We start from the raw sequence: 24672 nt of genomic DNA, 5'->3' as shown, positions 1-24672 counted from the left end.
TTAGAGATATAAGCATTTTATCTTTCATATTCATTACAAGAACTGAATTATTTAATTGAGTGGGATTTAAAATTTGGTATTCATCAATGTTAACTCTTTCTAACTCTACTTTAAAATTAGTAGGTGATAAGTCACCAATTACATTTGCTCCAAAATTAAAATTATCATGATTTTTATGTCATACTGAAATGTGAATTTCAGTATTTTATCATCATTAATAAAACGATATTTCAGTTTGTGCTTATCACACATACAAACTTGAAGATTACTTAACTGGTTGACATATGGTGTTGAATCTGACTTTGAGCAATAATCTGTAAAAGCTTTTTCTACTTACTTTTTGTCATTAACATTTTGAAGTTGATTAGCATTATATGTTATGATATGTTTTAGTGATCATAATACTGATTTTGTTAGAATACTTGTATATTCAGATTTTGTAACAAGATAATTTAGTCTGGAGCCAGCGATATCTTACCCACAGTCTGCATTAGCTGATTGACTAGTTTTTCTAAATATTGTTTAGTAATTGACTCATAACCAGTGATTGTATCTTTTATTACTAATCTTCTAGCTTTAAAATCGATACAGTTCTTAACTATTTTAAAAAATTTCCATATCACTTAAGAAATTGTGTAATTAAGTTATTTATTTCTTGAGCAAATCAATTTAATTCATTAAGCATTTTTTTCTATTTTTCAATCACTTTTATTTTTATTTTTGTTTTAAAGAATCTAATTCCTCGGATTTTGTTTCAATTTCTGATTTGATTTTTCGGTGGTTTTCATATTTATTTTATTTACAAAAATTTCCATGTACTACATTTAAAAATTCATTAAGTTTGTAATTATCTGACAACAGTTTGAAAACAAATAGACACAACTGACCACATATTACTGCATTGAATTTTGTGTTCTCTCAATATTGTGATACATTGATTTTTTCTGGTATATTACCAACAAACGAATCAAAAGCAAATTTGTTTTTTTTTTTTTTTGTTTTAGAATGAAAAATCCAACAAACACCAACATGATCAGATGTGTCTAAATTTTCTATGCCAGATTCATATTCTCTATTAAAATAGGTAGTTCATCAACCATGAAAACATCACAAAAATGTTTAATTTTTAATTTCTTGGCAAGTTTTTCTGTACTGAAATTACTTAATGCATTAGGATAGGAATCGCTTTTTTTTTTTTCAGTTTTCTTATTCCATGTCGTTTGTTCTCCATTGCAAACAATTTATCTTTTTTGTTCTTCTAATTCATGAACACCTTTCTTTATGATTATTACCACATTCACTACAGCTGCTGCTCCCCCAGCTAATAAAACAATAGTAGCTCAGTATGATAATGCAGCCAATAGTAGTGAAAGAAATCCTCCTTCATGTTGTGTTAATCCAGAATGTTCATCCTTTTTAGTTAGATATTCAATAGTCTTTTTCACAACAAGTATGCCTAAAGTTATGATTAAATTTCCACTTGTTCTTTTATCCTTTTTCTCTCTCTTGCTTATCAGTTAAATATCATCTATATTATATAACTGTTCAGTACTGCTTTTGATTTAATTTTGGTACTAGGTAGCAATTTGTAATCAATGCTGAAGTGACTGATTTACACAAATAAAAATCTTATGAGTACTAATATTTTTTAAAATCCTCATCTACTTTCATCAACCTCTAAACTCACACCTAATTTTCTTTTACTGTACATTAGTCCTCTGACTGCTGTTGCAGCTCATTTTTCTCCAAGTGAACTATCAGAAGCATGCATTCTGTCTTTCACTGTTAGCTCAAGTAGTTTATCTGCTTCACATCTTTTTTTAATTTTTAAAAATCTTTATTGTCTCTTTATGCAGTGTCATGTTTACATGCTTCATGTGATGAATTTATCACCAGATCAATACATGCTAGTCTTTCATTTAGTTTAGTTAATGATCCACAGCACGAGTATCCTGATAGATGCTTTCTGGCAATGAAAAATTGTTCAAAGCCCTATGTACTCATCTTTCACCATACTTTTCACTTTCCTAAATGTGTGAGGAAGATTACTGAAAAATCTAATCAAATACAGAATTCCATCTAGATTGTTGATGATGTAGTCACTAATTTACGTTTTTACATTTGTGTTATTCTCACTTTTTCATTATGATAATTTTTTCCAGCTGATTCTTCGCCATTATTTACTGCTAATTTATCATTTAATTCATGTACATCTTTCATCCAAACATATTCAACTGGTTGTTCCATATATTTATTAACTAAACCTTCGTCAAAACCTGAGTTTAAATCTGATTTTGATTTTGGGTAACATATTTCATCAATTCCTTTTATCAAACCTTCGTATATTTTTCTCTACCTGATTTAATTTTGCATGAATCAGTATCAGAGTATAATGCTGCCAAATGGAACAAAACAACTGCACAATTTGATAATTTAAGAGCTTCAAATAGTTCATTAATATCATCCACAGTAATATCTTTTTGTAGTTAACAGAATCATTAATCCATCTGTGCTTACAAATTCCTTTTCACCAACAGTTATTTCAGGTAGCAAAGAGCTCATAACTATAAATATGTGCATAGGTTTTAAGCTAAAAACTTTATTTTTACCATGGTTAATATCCTTTCTATTATATTTATTTTTTAACTTTTCTACTCTTATTTTCTGATTTACTTAATGTGGTTTTTAACTTTTTTCTACATTTACTATCTTCTTCATATCTATTAGGCGCAGCTTGTATTTCTCATTAACTTAATCTATAGTCATACAAACCAGAATGATCATCAGATGAACTGTGCAATAGACTTAGTTTGATAAATCTCCAAATTCTTCTAAATATCTATGACATAACAAAACAATTTCTTTTTCAATGTTTCTATTTTCTTTCATTGTTTTCAGAACATTATCACCTAATCCTTCAACACCATGTTTTACCTGCTAGATTGCAACAACTTCTGGGACATATTTTACAAATATTTACTCTAGATCAAAAACATCAAACAAATACTTTTAACATTTAACATTTAACATTTAATGTCTATATTTTATGTTATTAAATTTTGAATTTGACATCTGTTCTTGCCTTCATTATGTTTTCTAGTCAAGTCTATTGTAAAATCTGAACTGGTTATCATTCCAGCATGTACTTCACATTTCTTTAATATCATCAAATTTTTAATCACCATCACAAACCCGTGATAAATGTGACCTAAATTTGTATCATCTTGTATGTAAGTACTTTTAAAAAATGAGATTACCTTGATATATTTGGTTTGGTATTTTTGAGTATGTCTGAGATAAGTAAAAACGATCTATTCCTTTACATTTTACTTTAGCAAATTATTCTCTAACTACATCTTGCTTTTTGAGAATGAAATAATCAAATACTACTAGTGAATTTTCTTGGCATTGATTTAATGGTATTATTTCCTCTTTATTTTCAATAAATGTAGTATCTTTTCATTTCTTTATCATAAATTTCTCTACACCTTTTTCCAAATTCTATATATTTTGATTGATCTTAACTTTTGAAGGAAATTTACAAATGATTGATTTTACCCCACTTTAACCATCCTGGAGCTAGAATATAACTGTCAATCATTAACATTCTTTTTCCACAAATCTTTGGTTCTATTTTTGCATATCAAATAGAGTTAGCTAAGAGCTTTCTTATTGGGAATTCTTATTTTTGTTTCTCAATCAGTGCTCCAACATCTAAAGCAGTCTTCATTATAGGTCATTTAATTACATAAAATTTTATTAGTGTTAAATGAGTCACTTATTGCAATTAAGTGGTAATTCATCGCTTATCAAAGAAAGGATAACTGCACCTATACAAGAAAGTAATAGCAATGATGCACTAATTGGTTTTCAAGCAACATTTCTAACTCTGAATGTTACATCAAAAATAATAAATAATTTTATGCTAGAGAAACAGTGGTCTGTATAGCTTGAATTTATTAATTCAAAAAAGCCTAATATACACATTAAAGCCAATGGAATTTTAAATAGAGTTATTATTGAGAGTGATAATAAATTATATATGAATAAAAAAGGTGGTACTGGAAATATATTAGGATTTAGTAATCAAATTGTTGAAGTAAATGGACAGACTGTTGCTAATGATGTCTCTAACATTATTCCATTTGAATTAATCAGCATAAATGTTAATTTTATTGATGGAATTGAGTTTAAGGACGTTTGTGTGACAGTTGTTTTAGAAATGGCTTAATAAAACTCTATCCTAATAAAATGAAAAGATTGAGAGCTACCATTCTTACTCGTCCCTTCTGAATGAGAAAAGTAAATGTAACCTAAATGTTACTTATAATTATACTTGGATTGATATCACTATCGGTTACACATGGGTTCACCCTAATCATGCTCAGTTATACATGAGCTTCAGGCTGATGGATCTGATTATACAGCATATGATAGAGTCTCTAATAAAACGATAACTGATAACTATGTGTCAAAATTATCTGACTTTGTGACCATAAAGAAAAGGAATTATATTTTATCTAGGATAGGACATCCTTCTATTTATTTGTCAATTTTTCTGCATCTGATTTCATCTGTTGATGACAAAATAAACATGGAAAAACACAAACTTAATAATGGTTAAATAAACAGCAAGTTAATGAAGTACTGTATCCACTATAAACTTTAGGAGGATTGTTTATGATGAAAAAGTAATTATGTGAGATGGATATCTTACTGTATTTTTCTCATGGAGTTCAATTGCTGGACATGCTGTCTTAGATGGGCTGATGTAACTAATGATCATGAAGATCAGGCTTCACTCTCAAACAAGGGAAAAATTGTTGTAAAAAGTATGGATATATGTGTGTATTGTTAAATATGAGCCATAATTATGAGCTTGAACAACGAGAAAATATATAGAAAAAACCTAAAGTACCTATATCTTACATGAAATATGAACTGTAGAGTTTGCTGGATTGATTAACAAGAAACATTTTGAGCTAGATATTATGAATCAAATATAACTCAGTGGAATATGATACACCATACTATGTTTCTGTTGGTTTTCAAACTAAACGCAAAAATAACCAGCTGGTTCATTTATCACTACATAATCATGTTAAGCTACAGAATATCTATTTTAAAAATGGGAGGAATGAAGTCTTCTCTCAGAAAATGTCGAATATTAATCCACCAGATAATTTTCTCGAAGCATATGACACATTTCTTTATTTTAAACGTCTTACACTAAAGAAAGGAGAATTTCATATAAATGACAAATTATCCAGTTTGTCATAAATTTGACTCATAGGAAATATGTAGTAGCCACACAAAAAACTATTTTAAAACTGTGTATGATAGAATGAGCATCATATATGCTGCACAACACAGAATACTAACTGAGAATTTTTAATTACCCAGTGTTATGTAGATTATATTAGCATTTTGAATTTTTAAAAGTATACAAAACCTACAAAACAATTTTCATAAGCAAAGGAATCTAGATTCCTTATTTTCTTAAACTCGATTTTTTCAGTAAAAGGAAACGTAAGAAACAAATATCATCCTCTTTTTATTTCTCTTAATTTTCTATATATGTCATAATAAATTTTATGCTTTTATGAGAAAAGAAATGAGCCAGAATAGAAATGTTGAGAGAGTAGAGAGATTCAGTATATTTAGGCTAACTTTTATAAGAACAAAGTGAACTTGAACCTATAGAAATCGTCAGCAATGGCAACGAAAGACATATGGCAGTAAACCTTACTATTTTAACAGACTTGTGAAAGAGGGTGGAGGAGTGGACACAGGTTCAGGGCATTCTCTTGCCCTTGGTGTGGAAAACTGCCCCTTCGGTACAGAGATATCAGCTATTATCAACAGCATGAGGAGGCAGAAGGCAACGAAAACCACTGCGTTAAAGATACATGTTTGTCCACAGGACTCCTGCCCTGGAACTGAATAACTGTCGTGATCATTTCTCCATGGGCAAAAGATTCAGGACTAATTCCCCATTCTGATCTGCAGGAGAGAACTACCAAGGGGAAGGTGACCATGAGAAAAAGTTGGGATTACCAACAGAAGGGTAACGTTCTGTAAGTTAAATATCAGCATGCCAGAAGTTTGAACGTGGCAGGAAAGCTAGAAAATCTGGAAAAGGAAATCCTAAGACTCAATCCAGATGTAGTATGGGTCAGTGAAGTGAAATGTAAACAAGACAAGGATTTCCGTTCAGATGAGTACAGGGTAACAGAAGTGGTATAAGTGGAGTAGGACTCCTTATGAATAGGAAGGTAGGGTCAGAGAATGAATTGTTGTGAACAGATTAGTGATAGGATTGTTCTCATCAGAATCAACAGCAACCCAAGACCAATAAGAGTAGTTTAGGTATACATGACGACATCACTAGCTGAAGATGAAGAGACAGAGAAGGGTATGAGGACTATGAACAGGTAATTCAGTGCATACAGGAAGCTTAAAATCTAATGGTCATAGATGACTGAAATGCAGTTGTAGAGGAAGGAATAGAAGAAATGATTACAAAAGACTATTGGCTTGGTGGTAAGAATGAGATAAGAGGAAGACAACTAGCAAATACTCTGTTGAAGAACTGTAAGAGAGGTAGGAGGTATACCTGGAAAAGGCCAGGAGGTATGGGAATATTCCAGTTGGATTACATCATGGTCAGGAAGAGATGGGAATCCAACATAGGAATCAGAATTTAAAACAGCTTTGGAAGGCTTAAGATCAAACCCGATGGTAACAGATACCATTCCTTTGGAATTTCTAAAATCACTGATGAATGCAGCTGCAAAACGATTAATGATGTTGGTGTGTAGAGTGTATGAGACTGGCGATATATCAACAGTCTTTCAGAAAAATATCACCCACATAGCTCTGAAGATTGCAAGACCTGATAAATGCAAGAATTATCGAACAATCAGCTTAACAGCTCATGTGTCCTAGATGCTGACAAGTATGATGTGCGGATAATGGAAAAGAAAGTTGAGGGTGTGTTAGATGATGATCAGTTTGGCTTCAGAAAAATGGTTAACAATGGAAGCAAAACTGAAGATAAATGCAAATTAAGGAGTATAGATATATATGAAAGACTGAAGGAAAATACAATATATGTATATATATATATATATATATATATATATATATATATATATATATTGTATAATTTGATAGCCATAAAACATATAAAACGGCACAGTAATGCTTTCTGAAGATGTGTACATGTGTACGAGCATTTTATTTGAAAAACCTGTCGTCTTCACATTTTTATGCATTTCCTGCTTTTAAATGAATTTTTTTTTTCAATTAAAACTACGTTTGTAAATGTGAGTAAATAAATATAAATTTCCACTTCTTCTAAAATAGCCATTTTGTGACCTCTAGCAAGTCTGTGTAATACATTCAGGTTATCATCTAGACTTGAAATAAAATATTTTTCTTATTTGTGATACAAAGAGAATGTGGATTGGTTTTCACAAATTTTGCAAATAAATGTCTTTTATCTTCCATACAGTTGGTCCTATACAAACTGTGTTACAAGCAGTACATCTAATCTCAGATATATCACACTGGTCAAACTGAACTGTTTTGTACATATTTTTCAAAATACACAGTTCCATTCATATTGAAAAAAATAAATTATGAATGTAGGTTTGGCAGTGGGTCGAGTTTATCGTGCTCCTTTTTAGCATATATATACATCAGTAGCCCATTGTGACAACTCATCTCTATGTCACATCAATAAACTTATCATTCATCCCCCATGTTCCTTCTCTTAGGTGAATAGTTCGTCATTGCATGTATATTTAAGTAGTTCCTTTCCATGTACACTTAATATTCCTTCTGCACTTCGTTCTTCATACTAGAAATAAACATCCTTGCTGCTCGAGAAATGTTCAGTTTTTTGGTTAAAATCTCATAACAGTACCAGTTGAGCTTCCAACTTTTACTGCAAATTATTTGATTCCGAAGACAGTTGAGGGGGATCGATTCCTCATTTTCTGAATGTGAGCATTGCGAGTTGATGTGGAAGGCCTTCTTGGTCTGGAATCATTTCCAGTTCTTTTCCAATCATTTTGTAACATGATAACCATTTGTAACACAGTGTTGCACTTACACTATCACACCAATAAAATTGCTTCAAAAGTTTACTTGTTGTAGTAAATATTTTCTTTGCTTATGAACAAAATACCATGATCCAGCATTGCTCCCTTAAAAGAGATATCGCAAAAATTAACTTGAACATTGTACTACTTTCCCCTCATAATAACTTGGAAATCAATCAAACCATCGTCAATGTAAAGAAATTGTCATAACTGAGGAGGTTAAAAGAGATACAACACTTCGTTACTGATTTTTTTTTCAGACATAACTAGCTGAGTATTTTCAATAAGTATCAATGTAAAGGCGCAAAGAGTATCCTCACTACGGGGAGTAATGTGCAAGACAATGAGTTCGAATCAACCATGCCTGCCAAGTGAAAAATCGTTGGTAATATTTTTTACCTCAGTAATTGTTGCTACATTTATTGCCAAGTAATTACCATAATTAGCCAATAATTCATATTTATTTAATATATACAGGTGTAGAAATAACGTATCACATTTCACTATCGTATTTTACCAAGAATAAAAGCTGTTTAGTTTCCTTTACTATTATTTTTATTTCAGATCACAGCTATTAATTGTTTCCTCCTATTTTTGGTCGATTTCAAAGAGCAAAAGGTTTGATCTTTAGGCACTTAGCATTGTACTCGATTTATCACACACCTGCAAGTGTATCAGGTCATCATTTTGCAGCACAAGAGGTTCTTCTCTCAATGTTTAAAAAATTTTTTTCAGGCCAGTTAGTTCTGGAGCAGTGCCGATTCTCTGCCTTGCTGCCCCATGTATTAATTTTACTATTAACTGAAATAGTAAATGAAATATACATACATGTATATTTAGATCTATAATCGCTAAATTGTACTTAGTCAGATAGTGATTGTAAATAGTAAGAAAGTAATGGATGAGTCGGTGTTGTTATCATTCTAGGATTCATCAGGCTGATGCCCAAAAGAATAAACACTTCCTCTAACAAGATCTGTTGGTCTGTGTAATTGCCACGTACTGACAGACAGTAAGCTGTATCGTTCTGAACAGTGTTTATAATAATTACAAGGCAATTGTTATTTTCAAAATTTGTTTCTTGTAAACATTGTACTTCTTGAATACAATCTCCCATCGACAATGAGGCATTGTTAACATTTTTCAGCGCACAGAAAAAGTAGTGGATTGCTACGATACCATTATTACCAAATGTGTATTTCACCCCGGCCTTTCAGGATTTAAAGTGCATTCGTTAAGATGAAGATTTTTTACTTCACATCTAGGCACCCGGGTTTTAATTTTTCTGCAACTGTACATTGATAACTGGCGGTATCAATCTCAGGCTCAAAGCGAAACGTAACCAAACCAACGACTGGTTTAATTTAGCAGGCTTGAGATAATACAAAGAGAAATGACAAACGCCTACAATCAGATAAATACAGGCTGTTTCCAAAAGAATATACGTATTTCAAATGCATATATTTATTAAACTTTAATACATAATAATATGAAACTTCACACACATATTTAAGAACCTCTCAAGTTCAGATTACAGATGTTCACTATGTTCTCCATCAGCGACACGAACAATATCACATCGATACTTAAATTCCTCCCATACTCGGACAAGCATGTCCTTCGTCACTGATGTTATGGCAGTACAGATCCGGTTCTTCAACTCTTCCAGGATCTGTGGGAGTGGTGGTACATACATCTACATCATACTCCACACGCCACGTAATGGTGTGCGGCGGAGGGCACTTTGGATACCACTATCTGATCTGCTCCACTTGCGAATGGTGCGTGGGAAGAATGAGTGTCGGTAAGCCTCTGTATTGGCTCTAATTTCTCGAATTTTCTCCTCGTGGTCAATACGCGAGATGTATGTGGGGGGAAGTAATACGTTGTCTGACTCCTCCTGAAAAGTGCTGTCCCGAAATTTCAATAGTAAATCTCTCCGTGGTGCACAACGCCTCTCTTGTAACGTCTGCCTGTGGAGTTTGTTTAGCATCTCCGTAACGCTCTCTCGCCAGCTAAACGATCCCTTGACGAAAAGCGCCGCTCTTCGTTGGATCTTCTCTATCTCCTCTATCAGCCCTACCTGATAGGGATCCCAGATAGATGAACAATACTAAAGAATCGGGCGAACAAGCGCCTTATAAGCCACTTCTTTTGTGGATGAGTTACATTTCCTTCAGATTCTTCCGATGAATCTGAGTCTTGTGTCTGCTTTTCGCACTATCTATTTTATATGTTCATTCCACTTAAGGTCACTCTGGATAGTTACGCCTAGATATTTTATGGCAGACGCTCTATTCAGCTGTTTGTCATCAATAGTGTAGCTGTACAGTAGAGGATTTCTTTTCCTATGTATGCGCAATATGTTACATTTATTTACGTTCAGGGTCAACTACCAGAGTCTGCACCATTCGTCAATTCTCTGCAGGTCGTTCTGCAAATTCTTACTATCTTCTGGCGTTGATACTTTTATATAAACAACTTCATCATCTGCGAATACCCTTAAAGAGCATCCGACGCATTCTACTAGATCATTTATATATATTGTGAACAGCAACGGTCCTATCATACTTCCCTGTGGTATTCCGGATATTGCCTTTACATCTGTCGATTTAGTTCCGTTAAGAGCGACGTGTTGAGTTCTATCTGCAAGGAAGTCTTGAATCCAATTTCAGATTTGCTCTGATACTCCGTAAGCTCGCATTTTTTTTATTAAACAGCAATGCGGGACGGTGTCAAATGCCTTACTGAAATCAAGGAACACGGCGTCAGCCTGAGCACCGTTGTCCACTGCGCTTTGGATCTCATGGAGGAACAGAGCGAGCTGAGTTTCACAAAATCTCTGTTTGTGGAATCCATGTTGATTTTTATAGAGGGGCTGTTCATTTTCCAAGAACGTCATAATTCTTGAGCATAAAAAATGTGCCATAATTCTACAACAGATTGACGTCAACTATATAGCTCTATAATTGTGTGGCTCTGTCTTACGGCCTTTGTTAAAAACGGGAATGACCTACGCTTTTTTCCAGTCGTTAGGTACCATCCATTGCTCAAGCGATCTGTGATAAATTACTGCTAGAAGTTTGGAGCAAGTTATTTCGAATAATCTTTATAGAATCTTATAGGTATCTCATCTGTTCCTGAAGACTTTTCACTACTAAGCGATTGTAGCTGTTTTTCAGTTCCGCGATCGGTTATCTCAATATCTGCCATTTCGACGTTCGTACGACGATTGACAGTGTTATAATCTTCTGCGGTGAAACAACTTCGGAAGACTGAATTCAGTATTTCGGCCTTCCCTCTGTTATCTTCCGTTTCGGTGCCGGTGTGGTTGCCGAGAGAATGAATTGATGACTTTGACCCACGTACTGATTTTACATTAGACCAAAATCTCTTAGGATTTCTACTCACAAGGGAACCTCCCCATCGCACCCCCCTCAGATTTAGTTATAAGTTGCCACAGTGGATACGCCTTGAAAAACTGAACACAGATCAATCGAGAAAACAGGAAGAAGTTGTGTGGAACTATGAAAAAATAAGCAAAATATACAAACTGAGTAGTCCATGCGTAACATAGGCAACATCAAGGTTAACATGAGCTAAGAAGCGCCGTGGTCCCTTGGTTAGCGCGAGCAGTTGTGGAACTAGAGGTCCTTGGTTCAAGTCTTCCTTCGAGCAAAAAGTTTAATTTTTATTTTCAGACAATTATCAAAGTTCAGGCATCCACACATAATCAACTTCGCTCTCCAAAATTCCAGGACATGTTCTGATTCGCTTGGACATATGCGGGATTTGACGGTCTACACACGGAAAAATTTGAAAACGTAAAAAACATATGTTTTGACAGAGCACAGGGAAAAGTGTGCGAGTGTGAGACTTTTGGATTCATTTGTTGCAGTTTATGTGACAAACTCTTATGTTTTCATCACTTTTTTGGGAATAATTATCACATCCACAAGAAAACCTAAATCGGGCAACGTAGAAGAATCTTTTTACCCATTCGCCAAGTGTACAAGTTAGGTGGGTCGACAACATATTCCTGTCATGTGACGCACATGCCGTCACCAGTGTCGTATAGAATATATCAGACGTGTTTTCCTGTGGAGGAATCGGTTGACCTATGACCTTGCGATCAAAAGTTTTCGGTTCCCATTGGAGAGGCACGTCCTTTCGTCTACTAATCGCACGGTTTTGCGGTGCGGCCGCAAAACACAGACACTAAACTTATTACAGTGAACAGAGACGTCAATGAACGAATGGATAGATCATAACTTTGCTAAAATAAAGAAAAGTTTTTCGCTTGAGGGGAGACTTGAACCAAGGACCTCTCGTTCCGCAGCTGCACACGCTAACCACGGGACCACGGCGCTCCTCGTCTAGGAATGTCCATGATGTTGCCTATCTTCGCGTGGACTACTCAGTTTGTATATTTTGCTTATTTTTTTATAGTTCCACACAACTTCTTCCTGTTTTCTCGATTGATCTGTGTTCGGTTTTTCAAGGCCTATCCACTGTGCCAACTTATAACTAAATCTGAGGGGGGTACGATGGGGAGGTTCCCTTGTCACGTCTTACTTTCAAAATCATTGACTGCTTCTCTTACTGCTCTCCTTACGCTCATTTTCGCTTCATTCAGCTTTTGTTTGTCAGCTAGGTTTTCACTTCTCTTGAATCTGAGATGAAGTGCTCTTTGTTTACGTAGCGCTTTTCTTACTAGACTATTAAATCATGATGGATCTTTCCCATCCTTTAAAACTTTATTCGGAACATACTTGTCTTGGGCTTATTGAACGATGCGTTTGAATTTTTTCCATTTGTTCTCCACATCTTCCTCCTAATCACGGAATATTTGATGCTGACTGCTGAGATACTATGAAATTTGTGTCCTATCACCCTTGCCGAGCAAATATATCTTCCTATCTTTCTTAACATTTCTTGTAGGACCCGTCGTCATACATGCTTTCACAGCCTTATGATCACTGATACTTTCCTCTACGTTAACTGATTCGATAAGTTCAGGTCTCTTTGTTGCCAGGAGGTCTAAGACGTTTCCCTGACGAGTTGATTCTCTATCTGCTCAAGGTAATTTTCGGACAATACATCCAGAACAATGCCACTCGATTCCTTGTCTCTGGCACCAGTTTTGACGGCATAACACTCCCATATATACTTGGCAAGGTGAAGTCACCCCCTATTACAACTGCATGATCAGGAAAATTACTAATGATATTCTGCAAGCTTTGTGTGAAGCACTCTACAACTACATAACCTGACCCATGTGGTCTATAAAAGCATCCGATCGCCATTTCTGACCGTTCTTTGATACTCAGTTCCACCCTGATTAATTCACATTCGGAATCCGTGATAACCTCGCTAGATTTTATCGATTTTTTTTACTGCAGTAAACACGCTGCCACCATTGGTGATTAAACTGTCCTTACAATAAACTTCCAGTCTGAACTTAGGCTTTCGTTGTCATCGACTTCTGGCTTCAAGCAGCTTTCTGTTCCCAAACTATCTGTGAATTATGACTGTCAATAAGCGATACTAATTCTGGAATGTTTCCTTGGATTCTCCTGCAGTTTACTGAAATCGTATTAATCTTCTGTATCTCTGATCATCGAGCACCAAGATTCTCTGAGGTCGCTGGGCCTGATTTAACAGGCAAATCGTGTTTGCTCCCAAGGGAGGGATCCTCTAACCTCAAAAAAAGCCCCTAGCGGAGGTAGAAAATTCGCATTCGATACCGTCGCAGAGCCGTCTGAGCCTCTGGTTTAGACCTTCCACTCCGCCCAAAACCAGAGGACCGCGATCAACCCAGGGTACGATGCTACAAATAGACTGCTTAGCCTGCACCCTGCGTGCGTTGCTAGTTGCCTTCACCAAATCAGCTAGCCGCCGAAAGGAGACGAGGATGGCCTCAGAATCCAAGCGGCAGGCGTCATTCGTGCCGACATGTGCCACTACACGCAGCCGGTTGCATCCAGTCCGCTCAATAGCCGCCAGTAGAGCCTCTTCCACATCACGGATGAGACCTCCGGGCAAACATACCGAATGCATACTGGAATTCTTTCTGACCTTGCCTGCTATCCCCCTGAGGGGCTCCATCACCCGCCTAACATTGGAGCTTCCAATGACTAGCATACCCTCTGTACTTGTCCGGACTGGGCAGAAAAATCGACCTCTGGCCCAACAGGAGAGGCATCCCGTACTAGCTCAGAGTTATCATCAACACTAGGAAGCACCTCGTACCTGTTGCTAAGACGCAGGGAGCCAGTGACGCGTGAACCCACCACTGTCGGCCACCCACTCTGGAGTGAGGACGGACTGGTCAGATGTTGCGTATCGGAAGCCTCAGTGTCGTTCGGGTCACCACGGGATTCCAGTGGGACCAAAGGCGTCGCAGGTCTCGTCACTGGCACCACGACGTCAGCGCAACTTCGACCATTTGCGAGAAGCTTGTCGGCGGTAGCCAACGCAGCTACAAGCTGTTTACAGACAGCAGCCAGCTCTCCTTGTGTCTGCTCACAACCAGCACAGTCCCTAGCCATATCGTACTGTGTACGAAACAGATATAAGGTCTCAAATGATGCTACTGAGTTAGAAATTATACCAAAGGAGACTAAAGTAACACTAAAACTTGGTGTGCAGATTTCTCACTGAACTCTGAGACCTCAAGCTCTTAAACAGAAATAAATTTCTCTATACGGAAAATTTACACTAGGAAGCCGCCCTACTCAAAGATATCCACAAGACTTACGCAGAAACAAAAACTGCGATTAATTTTCTAACCACCAGTCTACACAGTAAAATACACACGTACACGTTGTCTTTAACGAAAAGAAGTCAGAGGGTGTCAGATCCGATGACCGTGGAGCCCAGCTGATACACGCTAAGTCGCCAGCTCCTTGACGACCAATCCAATGGTGAGGTAAAGTTTCATCCAGACATTCACGCACTTGGCTACTCCAGTGAGTGGTTGGCCCATCTTGTTGAAAAATGAAGTTGTCTTCGTGCAGCCTCGGAAACAACCAGTTTTGTAACATAGCGAGATACTGCTGACCAGTAACCGTGTTTCCATCAAATAATGGGCCGTAAACAGATGATCGGGATATCGCACAAAATACATTGAATTTGGGCGAATCTCGTAGGTGTTCAATGGCTGCTTGTGGATTCTGTAGGCCCCAAATTCGCACATTGTGTTTGTTTACCTGACCACTAACATGGGAAGTCGCTTTATCACTGAACACAATGTATTGTGCGAGAGTGTTATCATTGTTAATAGCGTCAAGAATCTCGTTACAAAACACCTCACGTTTGCGTTTGTCATCAGGACGCAGAGCTTGTAACAGGTGTACCTTGTACGGCTTCGTAACCAACCGATTTCTCAAAACACGCCAAATTGTTGTTGTAGGCAGTTGTAACTCCCGACTGGCACGACAAGTTGATTTTGAAGGACTGTGTTGAAAAGCAGTTTGAATTCGTTTAACATTTTCTTCAGGAACAAGAGGGCGGCCAGGACTCTTTCCTTTACATACACATCCTGTAACTAGAAACCGTAAAATCCATCTGCGAATGTTCCACCCATTCGAAGGATCAATTTGGTACCTCAACATGAAACGTCTTTGCACTGTAATCAAGGAATTGCACTTCTCAAACTCCAGAACACAAAATGATTTCTGCTGCGGAGTAGCCATTTTAAACATATGATGGTTACCAAGGAAAACAGAGGACAACTGACATCTAGCGGCTATTAATATAAACTAGACTATGTATTCGTTTCTCCAATAGCCAAGTCGAGGCGTAGCGATCGATAGTATGGACAAAATAAAACTTTGTAATACGTATATTCTTTTTGAAACAACCTGTATGCCGCAACTTCACGAAAACGGCACGGATCAAACGTGAAATTGGCATCAACTGTATAATATGTGCAAACGATTAACACGTCAGTCTAAGTTCTCAAAGCACGTAGGAGAAGCGCCTTCGGCACCCAGTATAAACTGAGGTGACAGAAGTCTCGGGATACCTCCTAATATCGTGTCGGACCCCCTTTTGCCTGGCGTAGTGCAACAACTCGACGTGGCTTGAACTCAGCCATTGGTTGGAAGTCCCCTGGGGAAATATTGAGCCAAGCTACTTCTATAGCCGCCAATAACTGCGGAAGTTTTGCCAGTACAGGATGCTGTGCAGGAACTGACCTCCCAGTTAAGTCCCATAAATGTTCGATGAGATTCATGTCAAGCAGTCAGGCCGGCCAAATCATTCGCTCGATTTGTCCAGAATGTTATTCAAACCAACTCAGTGACATGGTGCATTGTCACCCATAAAAATTCCATCGTTGTATGAGAACTTTTAGTCTGAATACTCTCCAGATAGCCGAACAGAATCATTTACAGTCAATAATCGGTTCCGTTGGACGAGAGGACCCAGTCCATGCCTTGTAAATATAGCCAGGTGCTGTAGGTGGCGTCGTGCTGCTAGCAAAGGCACTCGCGTCGGTCTTCTGCTGCTATAGTCCATTAACTCCAAATTACGCCACACTGCCCTAACGGATACGTTCGCCGTACGTCCACATGGTCCAAATGGCTCTGAGCCCTATGGGACTTAACATCTATGGTCATCAGTCCCCTAGAACTCAGAACTACTTAAACCTAACTAACCTAATGACATCACACAACACCCAGTCATCACGAGGCAGAGAAAATCCCTGACGCCGCCGGGAATCGAACCCGGGAACCCGGGCGCGGGAAGCGAGATCGCCGTACGTCCTACACTGATTTCTGCGGTTATTTCACGCATTGTTGCTTGTGTGTTAAAATGACAACTCTACGCAAACACCGATGCTCTCGGTCGTTAAGTGAAGGCCATCGGCCGCTGTGTTGCCCGTGGTGAGAGGTAATGCCTGAAATTCGGTACTCTTGGCAGCCTCTCCACACTGTGGATGTCGAAATATTGAATTCCCTAACTATTTCCGAAATGGAATGCTCCGTGGGTTTAGCTCCAACTAAAATTCCGCGTTAAGTGTCCGTCTTGTGACCATAAAATTATCGAAAACCGTTCCACATGAATCACATAACTACAAATGACAAGTTCGCCAATGCAGTGCACTTTCATACGTTGTGTACGTCTTCTGTCGCCATGTGTATATGTGCATATCGCTGTCCCATGACTTATGTCACCTCTGTGTACAAGGAAAGTTTATGTAGCGGACTTTTTCATTGAGAAATTCCTTTTTGAAGTTCAGTGTTTGTGGGAAGTTCGTGTCATGCTCTGAGTAAGAGGGAGAAACGTCTATCACAACATTTCGTAAATCGGCAACGGCAGCATGGTGACCTAGCGGATTATCATTCCGAATTGTTGGTGCTCACGTTTTATCCCATGGCTGTCACACAGGAGGGCCTACTCTATATGACACAAGACGTCAGTGGCCTCACGTGACTTTCGACCGAGGGAGTAGTCATATTGTTTGCTCACCTGTGTAGGATCGTACAGCCACGCCACGCCACGTACTTTAGGTCAGGAAATGGGCTTGTTTGCAGCACTTCACGGGCTATAGGTTCGGCTCCATAGTTGCATATTGTCTTGACGCGGCAGCAGAGAGACACGCCAACTGTGATGTGCACAACGACAACAATGGTCGCAGGAATGACACTACGTTGTCTTTTCAGGCGAGTCGCTGTTCTGCTTACAACACCGAGATGGCTGTATCCATGTTTGGATGTAGCCATCTCGGCTCCAGGTGTGGTCCACAGCACGATCACCTCTAGTTCACCTAGCCGGTAACTTGGTTAGCAGATGTTACGCTTCTGACGGGCAAATATCGCTATCTGAGCCCTGTCTTGGTGGCCCCCGTGGCGTTAGGATTCAATAAGACGTACCTAACTCAATACAGGAAGTGTTCGACTGTTGCACTGACCAGCACCGTAACCAGATCTGTTATTCATTGGAGACAACTGGTCATCAGTTGCCAGGAGACTGGCGCTCCGCCAAGTGCCAGCCATTACGATTGATGAACTTTGGCATAGAGTTGAATCAGCCTGGAATAACACAGCAGTGCCACGCACCCTGGCTTCGTTCGACTCCTTGTGTTTAGTCATCAGTCTTCTGACTGGACTGATGCAGCCCATCACTAATACCTCACCTATGCCAAACTTTTCACTTCAGAGTAGAAATTGCAATCTACATCCTGAATTAATTGCTGGAGGTATCCCAATCTCTGCCTTCGTCTACAGTTTTTAGCCTCTACAGCTCCTTCTAGTACCATGGAAGTTATTCCCTGATGCCTTAACAGAGGGCCTATCATCCTGTTCCTTCTTCTTGTCAGTGTTGTCCATGTGTTCCTTTCTTCTCCGACTCTGTGTAGAACCTCCTCAGTCCTTACCTTGCCAGTCCACCTAAACTTTAGTATTCTTGTGTAGCACAGCAAGGTTTCGATACTGTTGTGTTCTGGTCTTTCCTCAGACCATGTTTTAGTACCATACAATGTTGCGCTCCAAACGTACGTTCTCAGAAATTTCTTCTTCAAATTAAGGCCTATGTTTGATGCCAGTAGACTTCTGTTGGTCACTGCTAATCTGCTTTTAATGTCTTCTTTGCTCCGTCCATCATGTGTTATTTTGCTGACTAGGTAGCAGAAGTCCTTAACCTCATCTACTTCGTGACCATCAATCGTGATGTTAAGTTTCTCGCTGTTCTCATTTCTACTAATTCTCATTATTTCCGTCTTTCTTCGATTTACTCTCAATCCATATTCTGTACTCATTAGACTATTCACTCTATTCAGTGCTTCTAATTCTTTTTCACTTTCACGGAAGATAACAGCGTCATCAGCGAATCGTGTCATGGTACCTTTCATCCGGTATTTTAGTCCCACTCTTGAAACTTTCTTTTATTTCTTTCACTGCTTCTTCGATGTATAGATTGAACAGTAAGGGCAAAAGAATGAACTTCTGCCTCACATCGTTTTTAATACGAGTACATCTTTCTTGGTCTTCCAGTCTTATTGTTCCCTCGTAGCTCTTCTACATATTGTACACTACTGGCCATTAACATTGCTACACCACGAAGATGACGTGCTACAGACGCGAAATGTAACCGACAGGAAGAAGATGCCGTGATATGCAAATGATTAGCTTTTCAGAGCATTCACACAAGGTTGGCGCCGGTGGCGACACCTACAACGTGCTAACATGAGGAAAGTTTCCAACCGATTTCTCATACACAAACAGCAATTGACGGGCGTTGCCTGGTGAAACGTTGTTGTGATGCCTCGTGTCAGGAGGAGAAATGCGTACCATCACGTTTCCGGATTGTAGCCTGTCGCGACTGCGGTTTATCGTATCGCGACATTGCTGCTCGCGTCGGTCGAGATCCAATAACTGTTAGCAGAATATAGAATCGGTGGGTTCATGACGGTAATACGGAGCGCCGTGCTGGATCCCAACAGCCTCGTATCACTAGCAGTGGAGATGACAGGCATTTTATCCGCATGACTGTAACGGATCGTGCAGCCACGTCTCGATCCCTGAGTCAACAGATGGGGACGTTGGCAAGACAACAACCATCTACACGAACAGTTCAACGACGTTTGCAGCAGCATGGACTATCAGCTCGGAGACCGTGGCTGCGGTTACCCTTGACGCTGCATCACAGACAGGAGCGCCTGCGGTGGCGTACTCAACGACGAACCTGCATGCACGAATGGCAAAACGCCATATTTTCGGATGAATACAGGTTCTGTTTACAGCAGCATGATGGTCGCATCCGTGTGTGGCGACATCGAGGTGAACGCACGTTGGAAGCGTGTATTCGTCACCGCCGTACTGGCGTACAACCCGGCGTGATGATACAGGGTGCCATTGGTTACGCGTCTCGGTCACCTCTTGTTCGCATTGGCGGCACTTTGAATAGTTGACGTTACATTTCACATGTGTTACGACCCATGGCTTTATCCTTCATCCTACCCCTGCGAAACCCTACGTTTCACCAGGATAATGCACGACCGCATGTTGGAGGTCCTGTACGGACCATTCTGGATACAGAAAATGTTCGACTGCTGCTCTGGCCATCACATTCTCCAGATCTCTTACCAATTGAAAACGTCTGGTCAATGGTGGCCGAGCAACTGGCTCGTCACAATACGCCAGTCACTACTCTTGATGAACTGTGGTATCGTGTTGAAGCTACATGGGCAGCTGTACCTTTACGCGCCATCCAAGCTCTGTTTGACTCAATGCCCAGGCGTATCAAGGCCGTTATTACGGCCAGAGGTGGTTGTTCTGGGTACTGATTTCTCAGGATCTATGCATCCAAACTGCGTGAAAATATAATCACATGTCAGTTCTGGTATAAAATATTTGTCCAATGAATACCCGTTTATCATCTGCATTTCTTCTTGGTGTAGCAATTTCAATGGCAAGTAGTGTATATTATTCGGCTTTTCTTAGAGATTACCCCTATTTTTCTCAGAATTTCGAACATATTACACTATTTTACGCTGCTGAACGCTCTTTCGATGTCCACAAATGCAATGAACGTGTCTCGATTTTTCTTCAGTCTTGCTTCCTTTATCAACCGCAACTTCAGAGCTGCCTGTCTGGTGCCTTTACCTTTCCCGAACTCAAACTGATCGCCATCAAACACACCCTCAGTTTTCATTTCTATTCTTCTCCCTCTTTATTGCAAACGTACAATAAGTAAAATGTCGTTATCTGCCGTCCTTCCTGGTGTCGCAAACTTAATGGCCCCCAGTGTGCTACGCGTCTCCTCTGCTGGAATTTTTTCTGTTACTGAAATGTCAATAACTGTTACTAGTAAAGTGACTATCCGATAAGAACAAAATCAAATGGATCTCGAATTTAATTTGAGAATAATAAGGAAATCTTAAGCACGTAAAACCTGCTAAATACTGAGCGGCCCTTCTCTGGCAGAGTGCAGACCTACGTTGGTACATCTGTTAAGCGACCTCGCAGGCGCCCGCTAGCGCGCACATACACACACACACACACACACACACACACACAGCGGCTGCGGAAGAGGCGGACTGCCGGCTGCTGGCGGCGAGCGGAAGCGGAATGCGAGAGCAGCGGACTGGGCTAGCCAGGTGTACTCGCTGCAGCGGCCGGAATACGAATAGCGCCGTCCCACGAGATAGAGGCGGGCACAGCGAACCCACTCCCTGCATAAACACAAAATCGCATTTCTTACTCCGTAAATAAAGGGGCTGCGTTGCACTCTAACTGCGTAATGCTACTGTCGAAACTGACTGTGCGCTCACATTTACATTTCCTTGCAGTAACTTGCATATACAGAGTACTACCACGTGTGGCATAAGCCTGCAGGAACACCTTCATACTATGGATATTCCTAAGTTAACCACCGATTGGCTATTAAAAATCTGGCGTCTGTGCGGCTGGAAAAGACTTTGGAGGTCATGTTGCATTAGCGTATAACATCACAGCATGTAATTACGTGCTTTATATTCTGAATCTTATAATCAAGTGTATTAAATATTCCGAGACGATCATTAATCCGAACTCTTGTCTTTGGAGGTAACGTTATAAGAAAACTGAGACCTGTGGTCTTTGGTCTAATCTTTTTGCAAAGATCACGAACGATAATAATAATAATTTTAACTGTCTTAAAAGTGTGAAGTCGCTATGCCACACAATTAGCTTAGAAATATTTAGTTTCGCATTTTACTCATCCTGTAGGGAATGACGCTTACTTTCGTAATAATCGTACTTCAAAAATTTTCAGTCTTCGAGGAAAATAAATCACTGCAGGTTCTAATGATGTAATACGCAAATTGTAATTGCACACAACATCGCTTTTGAAATAATCGCGAACCAAACGAAAAGCTTCTGTATTTAATTTATTTACTTTACATGAATGAAATCTAATTTTTGTCTCTTCATACAAAATGAAACAGGATCTTCAAATACCTTTGTCGTAGTACGTAGTTCACTTTTTATGCTTTGATTAATAGTTAGTATACACTCGTCAATAAAAGTTATAGTTATTATTACAGCTCAAAGACAAAGACCTAATTCCATTCAAGGTCTGATAACAAGAGCGCAAAGGAAAGGTAAAGGATAAGATGGCAGCTAAAAAACAGAAAAACAAGAGTCTAGAGAACTTTTCACACTGCACATGTTTTTTATAGTATGCTACAATGTTATCTTTGATTAATTTTTATCTCAGTACTCGTTACAAGGTTCACGCATTGCTGCGTTCCATTGATGTTTAAATAAGAAAAATTAAATATACTTTCACTTAAACGTGCTAATGCTGTCATTAGGAATTGTTTCTTTAGAAAAGAGGGAAATTCGTTAAGTCTGGCTGGGACGCCATCAGCGCACTCCGTTGCGTTCGTCGGTGTGTGTGCAGTAAGCGACTGAAATGGTCGCTGTTCTTGTGTCTCCCGCCAGTTCTGTTATTTGCTTCCCACAAATAGGAGGATTCAATGCCGTCATTGAGTCGCTTGCAGCAGGTGGGGCTGTGAGTGATGGTGTTGTGGCACAGTAGTGCATAAAATTCAAGGACGTTCGGATAGATGTGCATGACGAAAATTGTCTAGTATTGATGAACTTTTGCAACATGTTGACGAAACTGTCCGTGCATGACGTCGTATCACTTTTTTCCAACTTTCTGAAGATTTGCTTTGGATTCTATGGACAATCCCTCATAACATGTTCACAGTATTTTTGTGCAGGTGGGTTCCATTCCACAGGTTTTAAGACACAGAACAAGGCTAAAACCTTGCCCTATTAAAAAGGGTAGTCTTTTAAGAAGAGTTAAAGTGTTATGAGTGCGCGAAAGGTAACTACAAGAGGAAAAATTAATCTGTCGATCTCACACCACGAAATGATGGAGAGAGTTTTTTGGGACGGCAAAGCAATTTGACAACAATTTCATGACAGTAGCGCTCGAGAATACTACACTTCAAGGAAAAAATGCGGATAGGAGGGGCGTGGGGTCAGCACTCCGCTCTCCCTGTCGTTAAGGTCCTTACAGTAGTGCCTCCAATATCTCAGTCACCGTAGGCCAATAACCATCTTCCCTTGTGTAAGTATAGCGGTGCCTGGGGGGCCTTCCTGTGAGGTCTTTACCTGTTTCTCTGATCGTGTCCCCAGAGAACTCGGGGTTCTCGCATACAAATACATCAGAGCTTTATTGCCTTCATTGCACAAACGCTGATAAATAGCAGTCACTAAAGATCCAGAAATATGCACGTCATGACAGTCATTACGGGCACTAATAATAGAAATATGTGTAAATATTTCGAAAGAAGATATAGAATTAGCAGCCTGTACATAAAACCGTATCGTAATTAAACTGAATGACTATGCTGTGACTGAAAACTGGGCAATGGGGAAGCAATTTGAATAATTATTTCCTAAATTAAGTATAAATAAAGCCAAACGGTTCAGCAGTCAATATATATAAAAAATTAATACGTTCAGTAACAGTGCCGCATTACATTAAATGCAACTCACTGCATCAAAATTTGGCGTCCAGAAACTTGAACAAGTAGATCATTTACCTATTTTCACACGAAATCTTGCAAGTCTTAAAAAATAAATTATCAGAGTAGAGACACTTGTAATTTTCACAATCGTTTTACTACACAGATCATGATACTCTACTGCAACAGAAACCATATGTTTGACTCAAACGTAACAGGGAGATTGCAAAAAGTGTTGCTAAATATCTACACCAGTCGAGAAAATTTTAATCAATGACGAGTAACTACGAATGGAGTTCGATATGGTTTTCGTCTTTCATCTACTCATATTCTTTACGTGCATTATTCATCTTCCTGTTAACATATCAGATAGAGTTTGTAAGCAAGTGTCAAAGTTAAGTGTCCGAGAATGCAACAGAAGAGTTTGTCAACCATGTTTTTAAAGTTATTAGTTAGTCGCCTTCATAATTTCCGCCTAATTTAAAAACAGTACTGTATATTCAGTTTTTGTAGCATATTATAGTACTTTACAACAGTAACCTATGATGGATTTTACGCTAATTGACACCAGATGTTTTAGATCTGTTTTAAATATGTAATGGTACCTCATAAAGATCTGAAGATAGAATCTGGTCATAATAAAGAAGTATTTATTGTCAGCTCTTGGCGGTGAACTACGACTGTTTTTACTTTAAATATTTACAAGCTGTGGGACACCACTTTCAAAAAGGTTTTTTATACTGAGCCTATAAATTGAACATTTCTACATAACTCCTATATAAACCATAAAAATTATTTATAGAACATGAATTAATTACGTTTCATTGAGCTGCAATATTACTTATTTTTCATCACGTGATTCCATAGTCATACTGTTCTAAATTAACCTTATGTGACTGATTTTGTATGTCAGGGTTTCTTCAGAGGCTATACAGCTCTGACGAGATTCCATTCCTTTTATGGAAGCTTCAGTAGGCCAGTGCTTCCGACAATCAAAAAGCTAGAACGCACGAGTATTTGTAGGCTGTAGTGGCAGCTTTTTACGCATAAATTATCCTTCAAGTTAGACTGTATTTGGAACTATTCAATTTTAGC

This window comes from Schistocerca piceifrons, chromosome 2, assembly GCF_021461385.2.
Source record: "Schistocerca piceifrons isolate TAMUIC-IGC-003096 chromosome 2, iqSchPice1.1, whole genome shotgun sequence".
In the NCBI taxonomy this organism is placed as follows: domain Eukaryota; kingdom Metazoa; phylum Arthropoda; class Insecta; order Orthoptera; family Acrididae; genus Schistocerca; species Schistocerca piceifrons.
This window is presented reverse-complemented; position numbering follows the sequence as displayed.